At 35.7% G+C, this 21,373-nt stretch overlaps 1 long non-coding RNA gene across 1 annotated transcript in view; it reads right to left on the bottom strand.

Moving 5' to 3' along the window:
• Nucleotides 1–2,480: 2,480 nt before the first annotated feature.
• LOC311443333 overlaps nucleotides 2,481–21,373 on the bottom strand; it is a 173,816-nt gene continuing 154,923 nt past the window's right edge. Inside the window, exon 5 of the long non-coding RNA XR_014697227.1 lies at nucleotides 2,481–2,767. This is a non-coding gene — a long non-coding RNA (uncharacterized lncRNA). The remainder of the gene's footprint in view (nucleotides 2,768–21,373) is intronic.

Below are 21,373 nucleotides of genomic sequence, written 5' to 3'. Positions count from 1 at the left end.
GTTATTTGATTCCTAAACCTTGATGACAAAATTTCAATTTTGTCTTTGTATTGAGGATCAGTATAGATCTAGTTCTAGAACAAAATGCCTAACAGCCTGGTATTATTTTCTGAAACTTGTCCAAGAGCTGTCTTTAGCATGAAGCCAGGCAGTACCACCAAGGTTAATACATACAGTGTGACTCAACTCACACATACCTAGTTTTTAAAGCAGGCTCCTGACTCTCTTTCTGCAACTGTATGTCTCTGGTGTCCAATAAGATAATCTCTGGGGCCTCCGTTCACATGGGCACAACTTTTTTTTTCAGCAGTTCAGCCTGGAAGATGCTTTCTGCTGACAAATTGTCACATCAAACTTCCTCTCTTCCTGCATTTGTAATACCTACAATGCCTGAGCACCATTCACGTTTCAAAAACTTAGACACTCAAAATAAGCTTCACAAATTTCCTGTGAGGTAAGTACCAATTTATTATCTCTCTGTGAAGAGGAAGAAAATGTTTACATTGTGGAAAAGTTGGACGCAAAGTTTTCCTTTGAAATCCATTGCCCAGACCTGTGACTTAGGTATTTGTGGTTTAAAAAATTTGTAACTTAAGTATTTTTACCATCTGATTATTTACACTGCAAGCTTTTCATTAGGAACACATCAGTCATCATTCACTCCCATTTGCCCTGAAAATTAGGTACTTTCTATTTATTTTTAAAAGCTTTATTGCTGAGATTCATTTAACATTTTCTCCTGAACTGTACACCAAAAATCCTAAGCTTGAAATGTTTCTTTTTTTTTTTTTTTTTTTTTTTTTGTTCAAGGCTCTGCATGCACAGAAATACACTCATCCAAGTAAATGATAAAGTTTTCCATTTCAACGAAAGAGTATCACTTGAATATATTTTGAGCAATAATGTTCTCACAACATGCTACTAAGAATATTCCTGTAAATGGCTTTGTCCATCAATATAGTTTCCAGTGGTGCTTTTTAGAAGACATACCATATTTTTTTTGTGCATTAACTGAGGTACTGGGAATACAAAATTATGTAATAATTGGCTTGACTGAAACAAATATATTCTGATCAACCTCGGTGAGACTACTGTTTCTTGAAGGCAAAAAAAACACACTACTGAAAACTTATCACCCTCCAGAATTTGATCTCAGTGATGGGAACAGAGTAACTCTGCTGAAGATGGATTTCCACAGTGAAATCCTATTTTCCAATGGCTCGTTAGGATGCAGATAGAAGAAACTTAATTCTTTGCAAATTCTTTTATTAGCAGCAAGACAAACATTAAGAAATACTCAGAATAAGACAGATACAGACACCAGAAAAATACAAGTATAGATGTTGATGTCAGCTTTGACAGCTACTCTGCTGACTGGCATGTGCATGTTGACAGCTGAAGATGAGGGGCTAAAGTAGGAGGAGAAAAATATTCCAATTCAATTTAATTGATGCAAATGACTAAGACATAAGTAAACTATAACATAAGCTGTGAAATAGCAACATCAGATGCATGCAAATTTGTAGTACTTTGTGAATTTTTATAATAAATATATACTAGTAAGTGAACAAAGTTATTTTCCCTACCTGGAAGTGGTTTTTTTTTGTTTGTTTGTTTGTTTGTTTGTTTTTTGTTTTGTTTTTTTTAATAATTCTAATGAAAAATATTATATTGATAGTAACTGAAATGAAGGAAAGACATGAAATCAGTAGAGATACTCCATCCAGATGGTTCATACACTGAAACAGAAATAGCTGATACACTGCAGCAATTCAGTGTATGTAGAGAGCTGAAAACCTTAGCTTAGAAATTATTTAGGAAATTTACTCTAGGATAGCTAATCTGCTATGCTTCATGGGGCAACATGAATTTCCTAGATTTATCCCTCTGCTCCCCATTAGCCTTTATTTCTAAATGTGTTTTCTAGCTATTTTGCAAAAACAGGAAAGCAAGAGATATATATATATTTTTTTTTCCCAATGCAAATTAGTTTCACTTATTTTGTTTTGCCCTGTGCTCCTTCATACACTCTTCTGGCAAGACAAGTGCTTGGAGATCTTGCAGAAGTTTGGCAAAAATATGAGAGTTTCTGGAAGATTTTTCTAAAAGCACTGCCAAAGTTGTTCAGCACTTATCGCATTTGTGATGATAAATGGGTATATCATTTCAGGATGGATTTACAACAAAGCCTATTCAAAACACCTTATTTATACAGAATGATCACCAAAGTAAATAAAGATCAAGCTTCCCAAAACATTAGTTTTCTTCCACCTTCCATTCTAGTTACAAAGTCAAGCAAAAAAATTTGGATTCTTTTATCTGCAGTTGTCTGGCTTTTTTATTTATTTTTTATTTTTTTTTAATTAAATTCCAGAAACAAAGTTCAGAACATGTCAATTTTTTTGGACAGCCTGGGTTAAAAAAAGTTTCTTCTCAAGCAAACTTAAACAAACAAACAAATATAAAAACACCACAAAATGTTTTTTTGGCATAAATTTCAATGTTTTATTTGGGGCATTTTAGTTGCGTGTTAAAAATATTGCAGCTTGGAAATACAGAGCTAGATGAAGCAAGGAAGGAAGGCACTCTCACAAAGTCCAAGAACCCGTAGAGAATCTGGAGAGGCTGGAGATGAAAGTCCAAAGCCTGTATTCTAGATGAGGCAAGCAGGATGTCTAAAGCCACAGTGTCTCCACAATGTTTCCTTCAGTTCCTCCAAAATGCTTTTCCTGGTACCACAGCACCAGTCATCCAGTCATTCACTTCACTACAGAACAGAAAGGCAATGTTACATCGAGTTCTTGTATATTACATCACACCCAGGACTCTCATCACAATTTTTGAATATGACAAAGGAATACACTCATCATTTTGATATTTCACTTTTTTTTTTTCTTTTTTTTTTTTACACTTGAATATATTCTCTGAATTCAACTTGAATTCATTGGCACTTTTACACGTAAAAATCACAGTCAACCAGATATTCTGTTATCTACAGGATCCTGAGTAAAACCTCTCAGACTGTGTATTACAAAGATTATTTTTGTTCTTCTGTAATGATATTTGAAATAAACAAAGAGATTTTTCTGGCAGCCACAGAATCAACATTGAGACTGCTGTTCGTACAGGGTTCTCTAAAGCAGAGGACCCACAGGTAAACCACCTGCATGTGCATCTTTGGACAGAGAACACCTGGGAATGCTCACTTCCCTTTACAGCACAGGCTTTACCTCTAGCCTCTCTTCATCATCCTGAGCTGCCCCAACACAGCTGAGAGACATATACATAACTGGGGGAAGGGGGGACTCTGAATTAGGGCCCTCTGACCTGTGTGAAAACTGGCCTAGACCATAGCCTGCTCTTGAGGAAGTAAACAGTCATGATAAAGAAAACCGTTAGCCAGACAGAACAGTCCCAGCTGAGCAAGAGCTCCCTTACCTATAGGTGGTTTAAGTGATCCCTAAGCCTTGTGAGATGCTTCCGGAATAACAGCCCTGCAGCCTGCTCTGCACTTCTTTAGTGAGACTTAGAGGACTTTGAGCTGAAAGCTGTTAATGTAAAGAGCTGGACCCCACTTAAGTACAAATCTGATCACCCAAAGTCTGTGAATATGGAAATTAAGGTGTATTATTACTTACATTTTCAAAATACTTGCCACACACACACACAATAATTCAGGTAAACATGTATCGTTAGTCAGAGGGAAGCCTGTTTCTTGGGTGCTCCTATTTTGAAGGTTCACTACGAACCTTTTATGAATGAAACACTATTTCAGTCCTCAAATCTGTGCACAATTTACTATGAAATGTTGATTCATAATTCTTCTCAAGCTTTTAATGCAGGAATTATACGTATATTTTAAGATAACGATACAGGCCACTTCATAAACACTGTCTTTGATGCAAAAGATCAGACAACTCTTACTGGCTTTTATTAGCAGAGGAGGAAAGTGAGGCTTGGCGTCAGCAGACAGACTATTGCATGTATAATATCTGTGACTTAAGTTTACTCTGAGTTGGCTCCTTTGTAAATTCCCCAAGCTCTATGAAATCCAGAGTAGGGGCTGATAAAAACACTGAAAAATAAAAAGGCATCCAAAAAAGTATTTTATAAATGCAGCATATTTTATAAAAAGCAATTTCAAATCTGCTCCAGGTAGACACATAAAATCTTATGAATAAGTTCAAAGCATGGTTAGAAAACTTTTATGCACTCCCTTAAAATAAAAAAGAATGCATATGCATGTTTTGGAGAATCTTTGATATAGGTATGTGTATGCATACAACAGAGTTTGAATTAAATCGTTTCTTCTGTATGAATATGTAAACGTCACTTTTTGCTAATAAATAACTTTTATTTTTGCTCTGACAAACAGATGCTCCTGCAGCAGAATACACACACTAATTCAGCACGCTCTGCTAGATTCACAGTGTGGTTTGTTTTCTGGGAAGCTCCATATGAAACAAGGCAACCCAGGGCACCAACCCAGCAGCAAACCTGGTGGAACAACTCCCGACAAACTGCTGACGGGGGGTGGGAGCAAGGCTGGATTCATTGGACCTCCCAGAAAACCATATATTGAATGTAAAGGTTGTTGAATCTCAAAAAAAAAAAGTGGTGAAAGTGTTGATGTGGGTCTGTTCTTCTCAGCTTGACCTCACCAGTGAAAAATGTATACCTCTAAAGGTATAAATGATTAATCAAAATCACAAGATGTTGGTAACATCAAGTATCTTTTTTTTTTTTTTAAATATGATTTATACTCTTAAATTATTTCAATATGACTTATGAACTTGAAATAGGTTATTATTAGTTGATTTAAAAAATACATCCTGCTCATCAGCTATCAAAATTGGACCAAAAATGGACCATAAGTCTTTTAAATATTTTCCTTAATGGGAATGGGGTGTGGGGGGATGTTAACATGCTAACTCACTCTGTCACAGAGAGAGAATCAGCTTTTGCTTATTCCTATAGATTATTATTATTTTTAACTGTGGTTATTACAAACTCTTACTTTATTGGTTTAACTAATCTAATAGCTACAGAACAGTATTTCCAGCATCCATTTAAGGCATGCTGTTAAGGTTTTCCAAGCCATTTCAAAAATTTACTAACTTGATGTAACACTGGAGTACCATGATTGAGCTATGGGACAGAGAAAGTGCTGTTTGAGGCCAGTCCACAAATTACAGCCATGCATGGCATACCTGGTAACAGAACAGCTACCATGAGTTCATCTAAATGAGCATAGTTCTAATAGCCACAAATGCATTACCAGATTGAACTGAAGTACCTGGACTTTACCTTTAAAACCTGCAGATATGGAAATTAATCCAATACAGAAAACATGCAAGCTTTATACATAATCACCTTTGGAATTAATTAGCACAACTCATATTATATGGTTTAACAGAAACAGCCCAACCATAGATAAATGGACCCTTTAAACCTTCCATGCATGAGACTTGAATGTTTAATAATGGGAATGGAGTTCTGGCAAAGGTACATAACTGAAAAGGAAGAGAATGGTGTTCTCTTCTCTGCTTTGTCCTATAGTATGTGTATGATGTTGCATACATCGGTCCACAATTCAAGCCATAAATTTGTGAGCCTTTCTATGGAAAGAAGCAGTGGCTTGAGCACTTCGTATTACTTAGTTCAATAGTTCTATTACAGTTACAGCTTTGGGATCCACATGGCAAATTGGATTTGGGTTAAAAAAATTCTGCGGCAAAGTTGAATATTTTATAGTCACCATTGGTTAAAGTACCGTATTCGCTAAAATATTCACCTTTAGGTACGATTTTAACCCAAATCTTTTCCTTCCTCTGGGTTTATCACCTACCTACATAAAACCTGGAACAGGACGAAGAACCAAGAGTAACACAACCTAGCAAAACTGCCCCCTAAAACAGTCAAATTATCCCTTAAATCCACTTTACTGCAAAATTAAAATACTTTCCTAACAAAAATGCATAATATAAGACTGAATTTATATATGATAATTTCTAAGAGGAAAAATAATAATAATAAAAAAGACATTCTATGGAAGGAAAACTAATAACATTTTTGGCTGGGATTGAATTGCTGACCTACTGAAATTGGATTTCACTAGTGCAAAAAACTGAGCAAAAGTGATGAATAATCCCCACTCTTCAGCTATTTCATTTGCTGTGACTTGTGACCACAAACCACACTTCAAAATCCACATTCTGAAAGGCATAAAGGAATACTCTGAGTGAAATAATTCGTGACAGTAACATAGAGAGCATTTAAAGAGATAGATGAGCAGATAAAGTGAGGTACGACAGGACAATGTAATTTAATCAATCACAATTGCAACATGGCACCCTCTGAAACAATGTTGGTGCATGGGAACCTCCCATAAACAAGGCAAGCAGGAAGAAGGGGAATCATTCATCAGTGCTTCTGACCTCCGGAGAGAAGTAAAAATATCAGAGGCTGGGAAGTAGCTGTTTAACATCCCTTTATTTACCCACTTCATTTAGTAAATGTATTAAATTGAACTGCAGATGTTCTGCTGTCAGCACAGCAAGCTAGCTGCTGAGTCTTAGTGGGCTGTTTCCTGATGGAAACATTTTATGTACTGTAAATAAACAAACACTATTTTGTTAATTAGTAAATGAATTATTTTTCAAAAATGCTCCATTAGGCTCTTTATAGCTAAGCTACTGTAGTTCCTATTTTTAATAAATAGAGACCTTGCAATAGCAGAGGGAAACTGTTCAAGCTCTTTCAAATTGTAGCTCTTGAACGACTAATTATCACTATTGGAACCATGTTTTAAGTTATTATACATCTCCTGCAGTACTTCTAGGATCATAATCACAGAAACTAGATAGAAAAGAAAGCCAGACTGAAAGGAAAAAAAAATCCATCCTTAAGAAGGAATGCCAAGTTTATATTTCATTAAAAAAAAAAAAAAAAACAATCATAAAAAAGCTCTTTTATCATTGATAGAGATGTTCAGAATATCACATGGGCAGAGTACATAGGAATAAAAATTAATACATAATAAATTTCAAGATGTAGGTTCTCATCAACCATACATGTACATGTATTATCATAAGAGATCACAGTGCAATACTTGGGAAAACAAAACAGAACAAAACTAAACAAAAAACTATTCATAAGTGAAAGAAATGAAAACATACAGAAAATCAAAACCAAAGTCCACCTCATACCTGGTAGTTACATTTCATTGCATCATGGTGCTCATTTGTTCCAACTTAGCTTAGTAAAGTTTTAATAGACAGATGGCTAATTTTATAATTTCAACCCAATTTCTTACTGGACCAACTCCAAGGATCCAGTGTTAGTATAATTCCATGGATAAAGGTCAACACAATAAGAGAAGAACATATGCTAATGTCAGCATTTCACATAGTCTTCTTTAACCGAATATACAGTGCTAAGCTGAGGGATTTGCACTGGCTCAACACTAACACCATATGGGTGGCCTGTTGAAAAGTAATGATGGCCTAAGCATAGAATCTTAATCAGGTACTGATGGCCAATGAATCAAATAGCACCACACAAGTAATCACTAAGTGATTAAAAAAAATTACAGAAGATGTATTGCTGAAATTACTCCACTAACTAGAGAAGTGATTTTGTCTTAGCTAAAGCCTGTCACATCATTACCTCTTAATCTCAACCCCAGTCTTTTTTTCTCCTCATGCAAATCTGTCTCAAATAAAAGAAACTCATTTTTGTGTTATAAACATTCATGTGTGTAATGAAAATGTACTTGCAATTTGATAACTCTGCATTATTTATTGCTAAGAATTTATGAAAGGTATACATGAAGGGTTTTAATCCTTCCAGTCCTTCCAGTTCCAATCCTTCCAGATAGTATGCAATAGAAAAGCTCTTTGCAGTTTTCATAGAGAAGTCTTGCTTCACTTCTTTTCAACATTTTTTTTTTTTTGAATTCAAGGTACTAATTGGTTTTCTTAGGTGAGCATACTCTGTAGTATTCACTTCACTATATTACACAGGACTGCTGCATTTCAGGTTAAAATCATCCCTGCTACACAGCCTCTACCACTTTGCAGAGCTCTGCACTATGTAGAGCTAGTAGAATATTTATATACTTTTTTATTTTCTTTAGGAAGACATTGACATCTGCTTAGGAGAGCCTTGAATATAATCAGCTCTTAACAAGGCCATAGGATGGATGAGTAGACAGGACCCATTTCCTAAAACCAAACCAACCCAAACCAAACAATTAACTGAAGAGTTGCAGCCAGTTTATTAATAGACTACACAAGTACCTGAGGCATTATAGCATCCTGCCTGTAGCCCAGTTTCAAAGATGAATTTCACTTTCTCAGCCCATCTTCAGTTCCATGCGGTAGGTTTCCACGAGCAGTTTCATGTCACAGCTTAAGCAATCTAAGAAATCTAATCTTAAAAGTTGCACTCTTCCCTTCCCATCCAGTCATCCAGGTATTTTCATTTTTTCCTTCTCCATTTGGTTCAATGGGGAAGATCTGTTAGAATATAGATAATTTTCCACAGCAGATGGAGAAAAACAGAGTAGTTTTACATTCGATCAGCCAGAAGACACCTTCATTTCAAAATGAAATGGAGGGCAGGAGGGAAGATGCGTGCAGAACTGCCTCCTTCAATGGTACTTCACTCACAGACTAGCATAGATGGTTCATGAAACAAGACACTGAAGTCTGTGTGCAGAAGTAAGGCTAGTTTGAAGTTTTAAGCATATAGGTGTTTGGTATGTATACTACTGAACGACATGCATTTAACTGGGAAGTATTCAGGGTGGCAGGGGAAAGGAACTGGGACCAGAATGCTTTTTCTTCAAAAAATGGTTTTACCATTTACAAAGAAGCAGTTATGTTTAAAACAAAGTGTTTCAAATACTCTTGATACTCCTAGCTCGATGGCCATGAATGCAATGCTTCGTAATATGAATGCAAGATATTTCTGTAAATCAAGGTTTTGCATTAAAATCGTATATTTCTATTCATAGGACACTATGGTTACACGAAGAAACACTTTGCAATGCAGCCAGACTACCCTTGCAAAAGGAGAAAAGAGATTTCAGAACTGTTTCAAATCCTCTTTTAGGAAAACTTGATCAATTCTAAACTAAAGTGGTCTCAGCAAGGAACTCTGCTCCCTAAATTTCACTTCCTGAAAATGACTACCAGCCCTTTCAGGCATGCCCACAGGAATTTATTCAAAACAAAATGAGTAAGTGGAACAAAGCCTAGGATTCTGTCTATGGAAACCAGACTTTAATTATGCCAGGAAAATAACCTCTAAACTCAAATTTTGTAAATAAACGTTTGCATTGCACTACTGTGAAGGGCTTATTTAAATATCCATAAAGCATGGTATTTTTTTTTTTTTACTCAACATGTAATGAAAGCAGATTCTCCTATAGAGTTTTGTTTTTTTTTTTTTTTTTTAATTAATCTATCAAAATGAGAGACTTCCATTTTCAAGAGTAAAACTACTAAATACAGCCTAGGACCAATGAAAATAAAAATCAGATTGCAAGAGATAAAAGTGACTTACAACAGAAAAAACAAAAAACACTCAAGGTAACTCAAAGATTATTCTGAACTAGTCAAGGAATGAAATCTTTACAAGCATTTTAATATTAAAATCAGAATAACTATAGTCTTTATTTTTGCTGGTGATATGAAATGTTCTCACTAAATTTAAATATTGTGAAAAAACATTCAGACTAAAAACAAAACACAGCTTAAAGAAATGTCAGACATGTACAAAATTACTGTGAAAGAAGAAAAAGAAGAAAGAAAACCCCCCAGAAATTAGGCCAGTTTTTAGGCTACAAGCCAACTGTTTGCTCTACTTTGCTTTATTTATTAGTTCTTAAGGTATTTAAAACTTGAGCATTAAAACTGGAGAATGATTTGCAAATGAATGCAGTTGCAGTTGTGAAAATATAACTCACAGCTGAATGTGGGTTATTCAGACAAATGGCTGCTTTGTTAGAGGAGGGGAAGTGAAGTTCTGTGTTAATTTATTACAAACTGCAGCATTTCAACCCTGATGTCCAGGCAACAATGTTTTTTATTTCGAGTAATTTATAAGTACTTCCCATAGCACTTAACAGTGATGTCTTTGGCTGTTTCACCATGGTACCAGAGTGTATATGTATTTACTGTGGGAATTTGTTTTTAATAAAACTGTTGTAAGGCATTTTTATTCCTTCTCTTTGTTACATTAAAAACATCCACTGCATAAGTAATGTATTTTATTCCTACTTGAAAGGCAGCAGATTATGGCCAGCACAGTATTTGGTTGTGTAAAATAATGACAGGCTAAGTGATTTCTCAACCAAAGCAAGTTATTTCACTTGCCATGATTTTTTTTTTTTTTTTTTAAAGTACTGGTGACAGTGCATGGCTTCTCTAAGGTCCCTGGACTGGTGTAATCATGTTGGTTCCCAGATTAGATCTGGTCAACCTGAAAACCAAAAACATCAGGGGGGAAAAGAAATGTAGCGTCTGACTAATCAAAAGAAACTAAGAGATTTCTCGGGGGGGGGGGGGGGGGGGGGGGGAAGGCTCTTTTTTTCTTTTCTTTCTTTTCTTTTCTTTTCTTTTCTTTTCTTTTCTTTTCTTTTCTTTTCTTTTCTTTTCTTTTCTTTTCTTTTCTTTTCTTTTCTTTTCTTTTCTTTTCTTTTCTTTTCTTTTTCTCTATTAAATACTTTCAAATATGACACAAGGTCATACAAATTCACTTGGGGTTGATTTGGTTTTAGGATTGCCAGCTCAAAAAACAGAACTCAAATGAAAAGCTGAAGGCAGTGAACAGAGTAATACGTATGTACATACATATACATACACACTAGGTGTATCTCCATATGAACATGCACTTATAATCCAACCCAATGCTCCCCACCACCAAGGGTATCTAATCAGATTCTATCAGATATCTAATCAGGATATCTAAGCAGCAGGATGCTGAGATTTTTTCCTACAAAAGGTGCATTAATACAAGTCAGAAATTGACTATTATGACCATTTGCTTTGAAGAACTGATGGGAAGTTCAAAATAAAAAAGATTACTGAAGTGAAAGACTCAGTTTTTCTGCTAGCAGAGTCATGCCTGGAATTTTCTTCCCCAGATTCTAACATTCAGCCTTTGTCAGCTACTTTATTTACTTCATACCCATCTCAAGCCACTTTGACATTATTTACGGGAAACGTTCTTGAACACTTCTTGCATAAGAATTGTGCGGAAAAGTTCCCATCTTTGTTGAAAAAAAATGCTGTTTTGTCTGTTTACTTCATGCATTTGCTTAACCTTTTTCAAAGCCAAGAGAGGAAAAATCGAGAAAAAAATCCATAAAAATTCTTTCAAGCTATAATTCAGAGAACTGCAAAACTTTATCCTTAGAATGTAAGTACATATTTTCCAAGTTCTTAGAGCCATTTCCATTAAGCTATGGAGTTCCCTGAAAGTGTTCAAAGAAAGGTTCAAGAAAAAACTTGAGCCTTTCTTCTTTTACTTAATCATAGTGATTTGGAATAAAAACTGATGAAGAGATTTTCTGTCTTGCCTAGCATCTTATTTTACCTCAAAATACTTTTTTTTTTAAACATCTCAAACAAAATCAAATAATTTTTTGTTATTTTATTTATCATTTATTCTAATATATCATGTAGGACCAGATCCTAAACCCTGATCGTAGCTCTTCATAATAAAGTGACAAGACTGATTCTCCCATTCCCACTCTGACTGCCCATGCCCAGTGCTGCCATGAACAGCATTGGGAAGTGGTGAGGGACAGAAAACTGCAGAGCCAAACTTGCTTTCCTTTTATGCGACCGAGTCACAAGTCAGTGTGCATGGACCTCCACAGGACAAACAAAATCCATGGGGAGAAGTCCAAACCAGCAGACAGCATGTGTGTAAACACTCACAGGGCTGGTTCCTGACATAATACGTCCTTAAATAAGTGACTTAACAAAACTCTCAATTTTATACAGAGCACAACCGGCATAAAATCTTGTGGAATAGTCAGCGTAGTGAGATCTACCATGCAGTGCAGAGCGTGACTAACAGAGACATCTGCACAGAGGAAACAAAGTATAAATGAAATCGCTAGACTGAAAGACTTGAAAGCAAGAACTTTATATGGAGAAAGGCACTGTGATTTCCCACTTTATCTTAATATGCGAGCTTGTTAAAAATGGAGAAGTTAAGTTACATCACTGACTTTCCTCCTATTGGGACAGGATTTTCCCCCTTCCCTAGTCTGAATACAACCTTGCTGAAAAAGGCAGTTTTATCTGCTTACAATCGATTAGCGTTCATGCTGGGCATTTTAACTTAGATAAGCTAACTCAAATGTCTGACAGACCTGGCAAAAGATATGGCCATCAGCACACTCCCACAGATGTTCCACTGTAAAAATGCACCAGAAACTAGAAGGTCTGTGAAGGAAGATTTGTAATTACAGAGGAGGGGAAGGAGAAAAAAAAAAAAAAAAAAGTAAAGTATCAGCTTGTGACTATTACTGTATGTTCCAACCCCTCTAGATAAAACTACAGAAAATGGAAGTCCCCTTACAATCCATTGTTTCCAAATAAGTTTTCTGAACACTGAAGTAGATCACAAAGGAAATGCCCCAACAAACTATAGAAGATGTTAAAATCATATGATTTTCAGGAACACCTAAGTGTGTTTACAAATTCCATGCATATCCACTGGATTTCTTCAAAACAAAGCCATTGTGATGCAACACAGAAATTACTGGAGACACAAGAAGCAGCATGTGGATGACAGCAGCAGTCGCAAAAGAAGCACACCACCTTACCAGCTTGCTTGGTAGTGAAAAAGGCATCTGCATCATGAATAATTAAGACCTTGAATTATGCTGAATTTTAATGAGAAAAAAAACTAATATGTTCTTTCATTTACCATGAAAAAACTTGTGACAAAGTACAACACCCAGCCTACTCAACAGCTCAGTAGTCAGAAGTATTCATCAAAATTTTAGAAACTTTGGAATTTGAAACTTTGGAAGCAAGATTTCCTACATCATGAAGGTGTGCCTACCCACTGATGTGAGACTGTTTTAAAAATATATGGAGAACATTCCAGATAATCTTCAGCTATCTGAAATGATACAGGGCACATTTCTCTTTCTCTCTCAAACTTCTCTGCTAGTGATGAAGTTCCTATGGCAAATTCTTCCTGATGGTGTCTAAGTAATGAACTTTAATACATATTTTAGTAGCATAGATACAGAGCAAGTTTAAAAGTCAGATTCTGGTGAGAATGGATGGTGTTTAAAGAATTGTCCATCCATTGCCACACATTCACCTCACACCTTTGAGAAACCATTCTCTGAGTCTTCAAAAAGACCGAGGAAATATTGGAGCAGTATTTTTAACACATTCCCATAGCTGGCGCTTATTAAGCCTGTGCATGTCTTGTATGTTTTTCAGAAGTGTGTAAATGAGACAGGTAAAACTAGTAAAGAGAGAGAAATCCCATTTCAAAATGTGTTTTTAGCAGGTAAACTCAAGTGAAGTTACATGTAATACTACACTTAGATTGCTTCAAGACAATCTAGACATGCATACAAAAATTATCCAAAAATATTCTGAAGCATGCCAAGACAGAATGTGGTGGTTATGCAGCACTAAAGATGTCTCAGCATATTTCAGCTGTCTTGCATTCATGCATGTATCATTGTACTGTTTTTAACTACTACCAGGATCTTCCCGTACTTGTTGCTCAATACCGTTTATATTGCTACTAAAACATCATGGAGAAGGGTCCGGGAACTATGAAACAGGTTGTAACATCAGAAAATCTTGATCTGCCTGTCGGTATCTCCTCTGTTCAACTATGTGACACCCAGAGGATTTACAGATTTTTCTTTTCTTTTTCCTTTTTTTTTTTTTTTTTTTTCTTTTTCTGTTTCTTTTCAATCTGCAGGTCCTCAGTCAATTCTCTCCAGAGAGTACCAAAAACGTATGCTGTGAGAGAAACACAGTGTCACAACTCTTAACTGCTATGAGCGGTGTACCACTTGATACATAGCCGACAGCTCAAAGATATTTTGTCACCCATACTTAAGTGAAGAAGCAAATCTGCAAAACCTCTTAGAAGATCAGGTTGCCTGAAGTATTAATAGTATGTTTTACAGCTAGGAACATGAGACAATTTGGTGTGCAAGTGTTCTCTGAGGTACTGGGCAAGTAAACATGTCCACTATTACTCCTCTGATCTAGGCTGTAATTTCAGAATGAAGAAAAATGAAGTTTACTTCCCAGAACAGAAAGGAAAGACTGAGTTACTCAGCTTTGGTATTACAGATTGTATTGGTGAGGGAAACTTGAATATTGCCAAGAATACATCCACTTCAAAACTCTTCCAGTGCAAGATTCTTATTGGCATTATTAGGAACTGAGATAGATACATTTAAATAAATAAATAAAAAGATCTATTGATTTGTTGAAGTTGAAAGAAATCACATAGCAGAAAAGGCTTGCACCAGACAAACTGCAGAAGCACAGTCCTATTTAGACTGTGGACAAGTGCAATCCTTGAAACCAAGGCCTAAGAAAACACAAATTTACAAGGCAGTGCTTCTCTTCCTTCAGGACTTGAGGTTAAGAACCTCAAGACTAGAATCACGAGAAGTTGGATTCGTAACTCTCCCCTCACAGAAACAGGATACTAGAAGTATGCAATTTTTAAGGAACTTGGACTTCTCCATTTTGAATGTGCATTTAAATCACTGAGATTAAAGGAGCCCCCTCAGAGACTCCGTGAACAAAACTGCAGGAACCCTACTGGAAGACAAATAGAGCTCATTCTTGTTCTAATAGGCATGCTCACAATAACAGGGCACTGCATTAAAATTGTTACAGATAAATGACACTATGCTTATTTTGAATGAATCAGGCTGAGGAACTGAATTTCTAAATCCTAGCTCTCCAACTCCAGGCCAAAGCTTCTATGAGAACACATACCTCTACAGCCATAACTTTCTAGGCACACAAGATAAAGCATAAATATGCGTACTTCAGTCTGTATTTGCTGTGAGGATGACAGTTCAACAAGCACTACAAAGTTGGGGAGGAATGATGGCAAGGGGGTGGAAAGTCTCCTTTTTCAGCCATCTGATGGCTTCCCCAAGACATAATCACCGATACCGTTAAAAGTCTGGAAATACAAGAACCATGCATTTCTAACAGTATCTCCAAGACAATTGTAACTGTATCTCCAAGACTGATTGTAAACCTCTCCATTCTTCCTTATTTTACAGTCAAGCTAAATTCCACTAAGCCGAAAGAATTACGAGCCTTCTGCATCTGTAGCCTACTTACTGAGAGGGACCGGCACTGAAGTTGTGCTCTTTTTCCTACGTATGTTGCTGACTAAAAACATTCAATTTTCCACAACAACTTACTTTCTTCTTACTTATCCTGAGAATACCATAAAACTAGGTTGACACTTCAGAGACATTAAAAACACAACTGTGCTGAGGAACTAAGACAAATGACAAAACCCAAGCAATTCTCCTCCCCCTTGCCCCAGCAGCCTTTTTAACATTTATCTGGAAACTACATCTTAAAAGTGGCATCTTGTAGGCATCGAGGCACTCCCCATCAACTTGATCAGAGACCTGCAAGCTCTGTCGTGACTTGTGGGCTTTCACCTGCTTGGTTTCCAATGCCGCTACACCGGGTGAAGTGTTAGGAGACCTGCGGTTCGCATGCTCCTGAGAACCAATTACATGCACTGGAAACTTTCTGCTCCACTCTTGTGTTGTGCATCAGTTACTTTAAAACCATTTAGAAGCCAGCAAATGTACATACACAGATTTCTGTGGTCAGGACATCTGCACTTTCTCAACTGTTTCTAAGCAGAAAAAAAATGTCTATTAGTATAAAATTTGAAGAAAAATTGCCCACAGGAGGAATGGGCATTAGCCATGCTTCACTTCCCTCCTTTTTGTTGACATATGAAGCACTTTTTTTTCTTTTCCTTTCTTTCCAATTCACAGTGGGTCTAAAGAGGTGAATCAGTGCACAGAGCAAAAGAGAGAAAGAGGGGAAAAGAGAAAAAAACCCACAACCCTCTTTTTCCAGGGTGGGTATGAAATATGAAGGCCCAACAATTGTCTGAGCTCAGTGCATTGGAATAACATTGGTTAAATTATGGATAGTTTTGAATAGTGTCACTTTTTTTTTTCTCTGCAGATGGTTGTTCACACAAGGAGTCTGGCCTGCATAATTGTATCACTAATAAGCAGTAAGGCAATTAGTTGTGTAAGTGTGCTATAATCATTCTAACAGAAGAGATGACGAAGAGACAAAAAAAAGGAGGGGGGACAAAAAATGTCTTTTCTCAATTCATCAACTGACAGCCATAATTAGATATATATAATTGAAAATTCCACAGTAGGGGGGCCAGCTTATACAAATGAATTTTCTTTGCTTCTCTTATGCATTTTTTTCTTTTTGCCTGAACATTCCCCCCAGAAAAAGGCAGAAAATTTGTCATTCCAGGGGAGCGTATACTGTATGAACCACAGGCTGCTCATTCAGAGCAATGATGTCAGAATAACATCTTTTCCCCCCCACTAAGAAATAGACGGCTTTGAACTGAGCCTTTATTAGCTGTTTTCAGCCAGTAGCAAATTAAAAAAAAAAAACAAAAAAAAAAAAACACAACAAAAAAAAACCACAAGACAACCTTGGATGATCTATATCAGTTTGCAGAACATGAAATGTAAAACTCAGAGGAGAGGTCACCTTTTTTTTTTTTTTTTTTTTTTTTTTTTTTTTTTTTTTCCATTGACATGAAGACGGCTTGTTTTTGGTGCTGGGGGAAGAGTTCTGAGTTATAATAGAGCATTACATCATCAAGTATTATGGGAAGAAGGGGATTTCTTTTGAGCGAAGCCTGATTATCAAAGGCTATAATTAAATTTGGGCTAAAAATGCCCAAGTGCTTATGAGTTTGTGGAAACTATGCACAGAACAGCTTTCCACTGAATTAATCAGCTTGCAAGTTTTCATTATTCTGGAGCTTCTCTTTTTAAACTGTAAGCTCACAATCACGGCCTTTTTTATTTTTTTATTTATTTTTTTTTTTATCAGCAAACTCTCCTAAAAATTTAATTGGACAAACCTTAACTGATTTTTTTTTCCCCTTAAAGAGAGAGAATGTTAAGACTGGAGCTTGTTAATTAAGTTCTTTAAATGCCCCCAGCTGTGCAATAAATTTTTCAAAGCTATACAACTGCATATTTATTTCAACATTTGCTCCCTTGTTTTTCAGTTAAAATATTTTTGAAAAAAGAAAGAATAAACAACAATAACTGAAGATTTCAAAAGAAAATTCCTATACATAAGAATGATCCTGCCTGATGAAAATTGAAAGAACAGAAAATTGCAGCTGATTAGAATTTAACTGCATGTTACAAGACTGTTTTCAAGGACTGCAATTAATTAATTTCTTCTAAAAAAAACTTTTTTTTTTTTTTTTTTTTTTTTTTTTTAAAGCCTCTGTGACAGATTTGTGTAAGGTAAAGTACCCTGTGTAGTTGTTCCACAACAAGATCTAATATCATAGGAAAGTTTACTGAAATATTACACAGAAGCTTCCACAAATTCAAGGACCATATGCCTGACAGGATAAGTCAACATAGTTCTATTATCTCAAAAAATATCAGTGGCCAGGGTTCAGATCTGAAGGCTTCATACTAACAATATGAAGACACGAAAACATGCATTTTAAGATCAGGTCACCTAAACATATATAAATATTTCTTTATAATTAATTAGACATATATGTCTCATTTCTCATGTTAGATGTACCAGAATATTCAACATCAAATTCTCCTCCATAAATATATATATATATTTAATTATATAAAAATATAATGATTAAATATATACTTTGCAGGGAAAATTTACTGCCAGTAACTGTTAAGAGTATCATGACCAGTATCAGTAATAAAGTTTTGGTACTTTTGGACAGCTCAGAAACCTTTTAAGTGAAGAAATAGCATAATATAACTAGCATAATATGATCAGAGACTTAAAAAATAGTATCTTGTCTGTCAGGTAGCAAACCACTAACGGTCTGAAAGCAGATTGTCACATCATCTCTGATGAAAGAAGTTGACCCTGGAGAAAGTTCTGAGCTGGTTGCCACTGACCATTGCAGAAGGAAGGGAGCACTACAACTGATCTATTAACTTGTTAAGGGTGATTAAGTTCTGCTTATGGGCTCTAGTTTATATGCAGTTCATGAACAGTTATTATGCCTTCTCTAGGCTTGGGTGCAACACCCTAATGAAAAAGTTGGTGTCTAAACTGATCTATTTTAAACACAGTCCCAGGAGATCTAGTGATGACAGTCCACCCTTCTGGGTGCAGGATGGTTCCTTGCTCCTTTTTTACTCAGAGAAAACAAACAAACAAAAGTATTTTTATACGAGTGAAAACTCTGCCTACAATTATCTGTCTCAGGGAGCACACAAATGGGTACACTGATCTGAACTCACATGTCCTCCCAACTCTAAGATCTTGGTTAATCAAGGCAGAGTGAGCTTTTGCCTTCCCCTCTTTGGCTTGTAGTCAAGGCCCAATCTAGATCAAATAGGTACTCAAGAGTTAACAGCTTTCATTCTGATATGCCAGAAGCCAAATATCACATTCCCACCATAGAGCAGGGGTTGCACAAAATACTCAAAATGAAACTGCTGACCATTTGATACCCCAATCAGTACTGTGTAGCTCTGCTTGTGAATATTATTGAGATATAATAATTAATATCTGAATAATTTAAACTGCTCCAAATTTTATGGCTGGTCCCAATGCACTCTTATGGATCCTAGTGACAATGTGAATAGACCTACAATTGTAAGGCTGTTTCATGAGTCACGGTATCGGTCACATTCCAGAAAAGAAACAAATACTCAGTTCAAATCTTTACTTACTTATTCATTATTTGAAGCTGTTCCTTCAGCCTCAATACAGCTTATAAGATATCGTTTTTCATTAGCAACAATACAATCAGACGTGTACAAAGGAATGAGACTTATTTTGGAAATGCCTTTTTGAAAAACGAAAAATAACTACTGCATTTTTCCTTTTGTTACAGCAGCTGTCTCAGGTGTTCTCTCTCTTACAGATAATATAACTGATCAGATATTCTGAAAATATATACTTAAGAAGTTAAATGAATACGCATTCTACTGTATTATTTTTCTTAAAGAATTAAAGGTTTTATTTTATCTTAAAAGATTCTTGGCTGCATTTCCATGGTACACAATGACACATTTGGTTCTTTGTGTTTCTAACTAAGTAATGACATAGTTCCTCTAAACCATGAAAAATGTTGCATTTGACCAAACAAGAAAGGATGAACTTCAGGGAAATGCTATTCACTGGATCTTGAATTAGACCCAGAACACTGGGACGAATCCTTTCTCTCCTGCAGCCCCCTGCCAAACCTGGCTATAGCTGCAGTGCCACTGCATTGTTTCCTCCTTATTCATTGGGTACAGTAGTATCAACACAAACTGTACTCAACTGCTGAAAGCTTGATTCTCAAACATATGGATATGTTGAAAATTAAATTGCAGGGTTTATTTGAATTTATAGACAGCTCGGTGAATGTATTTTTGAGATACAGTCTCCGTCAAGGAGATAGATGTCACCTGCCATGAAGAACATGATTGTATAATGTTAAAATGCCACATTCTCTTTGTAGGTAATTCTATTCAATCGCTTCTTGCAAAGATTTGGGTAATGAACAGTTGAACATCTGTGTTTGTTTTTTTTTTTTTCCCCCCTTTTCCCTTTTCTCAGAATCTTGCTTTGGATTTATATTTTATTATTAAATATAAAAGTGTCCAGATTATTTTCTCAATCCCCCTATTACTGTGATGTTTCTACCCTTTTATTAAGATTCCGAATATTCTAAATGAGAAAAGTGTTACAGGACAGAGCAAGAAAGATTCATGAGGAATTATTGAAAAGCATAAGGCAAATTATTCTCTAGTGTCAGTCAACACTGTGGGAAGAGTTCAACAGCCTTTCCATTAAAGAGCTGCATTATCTTGTTTGTTTAGATTTAAAGATTTTTATTTTTTACTTTTTCCTCTTACTCATCTGGACAACAATAATTGCCATCCCATTGTACAATGTGCATCAAAATCATCTTCCTCAGATCTAACTTACTTTCCATGTACTTTCCAAGTCCATTACTCACAATGCCAGCTGGTCTGAAACACTAGATTATATCATGAACAAATATAAGTAAAGAACAGTAAGCAATTTAATGCAAAAAAAACCTTTCCCCTGCTCTGGAAAATTTTCTACTGCTTTTTTGATCTGATTATTTACATTTTTAAAACACTTACAAATTTATGCCATTTGCACACAGTCTGTAATCTTCACTAGCTGGGATATTATTTACTCACAGATAGAAGACTTAACTAATTTATATTCATCTCTGCCATAAATTAAAAATGTATCAAACTGAAAATACAACCAACGCAATCTTATTCATACCACTAGCAAAAACAAATAAATATACAAGAAATTAAGTTCAACCAAAACAAATGCCAAGATGTCTGATGCCCCCATCTTCTTTCAAAAGGCACTCAAGTAAGATTTAAAAAAAAAAAAAAAAAGTGAGAATAATTAAAAAGTATTGTCAAACTAGAGTCTAAAATTACTCTACTTGGTGTAGATCTCCAAATGGAAAGAGGAAACTGTTTGTATTACATTCCCAGCAGACTATTTTCCTTCATGATTTTTTTCTTTGCAGGAAGATCTAATAGAAGAAATCAAGTTTTTCTGAGAAGATCAGAGATAAAACAGCCCAAATCTTAGCCAGAGATGACTGGAGTAAAAATGTGCTTATGAAGCTAGATCTGACTGTGTGAGCATATCTGATGGCAAAACTAAAGGAACCCTGAAAATGGATTTTTAAAAATTATTATAAATATGTTTTTAAAGAGTGGGGCATCATCTCCCTGTCATATTTTCTCAAGGGATTAATTATGTTTTGCCTAATAAATTGTGAAGGCTCATTCTGTTTCCAAATCATTTTTCTAAATCTTTGACAGTAAGTAGAGCACGGTATCACTGAAACACACCTTATTCCTTAGACACAAAATTTCTGTATGAATCTATGATTTAAAAAGCTGAACTAAACCAACCAAACCTTTTCAGGTGACAGTTACACCACATGGTGGAATAGTAAGCACACAATTACCACAACCACGTTATTTTTTTTTTCTGCCAGTAGCTTTGGAGAAAGGAGGAACATGAATTTTCTTTTTACTGTTACGCTGGCTGCC

Source organism: Aythya ferina (assembly GCF_964211825.1).
Source record: "Aythya ferina genome assembly, chromosome: 12".
Classification (NCBI taxonomy): domain Eukaryota; kingdom Metazoa; phylum Chordata; class Aves; order Anseriformes; family Anatidae; genus Aythya; species Aythya ferina.
Note: the sequence above shows the minus strand (reverse complement) of the source record. Positions and strands in the feature narration are given on the sequence as shown.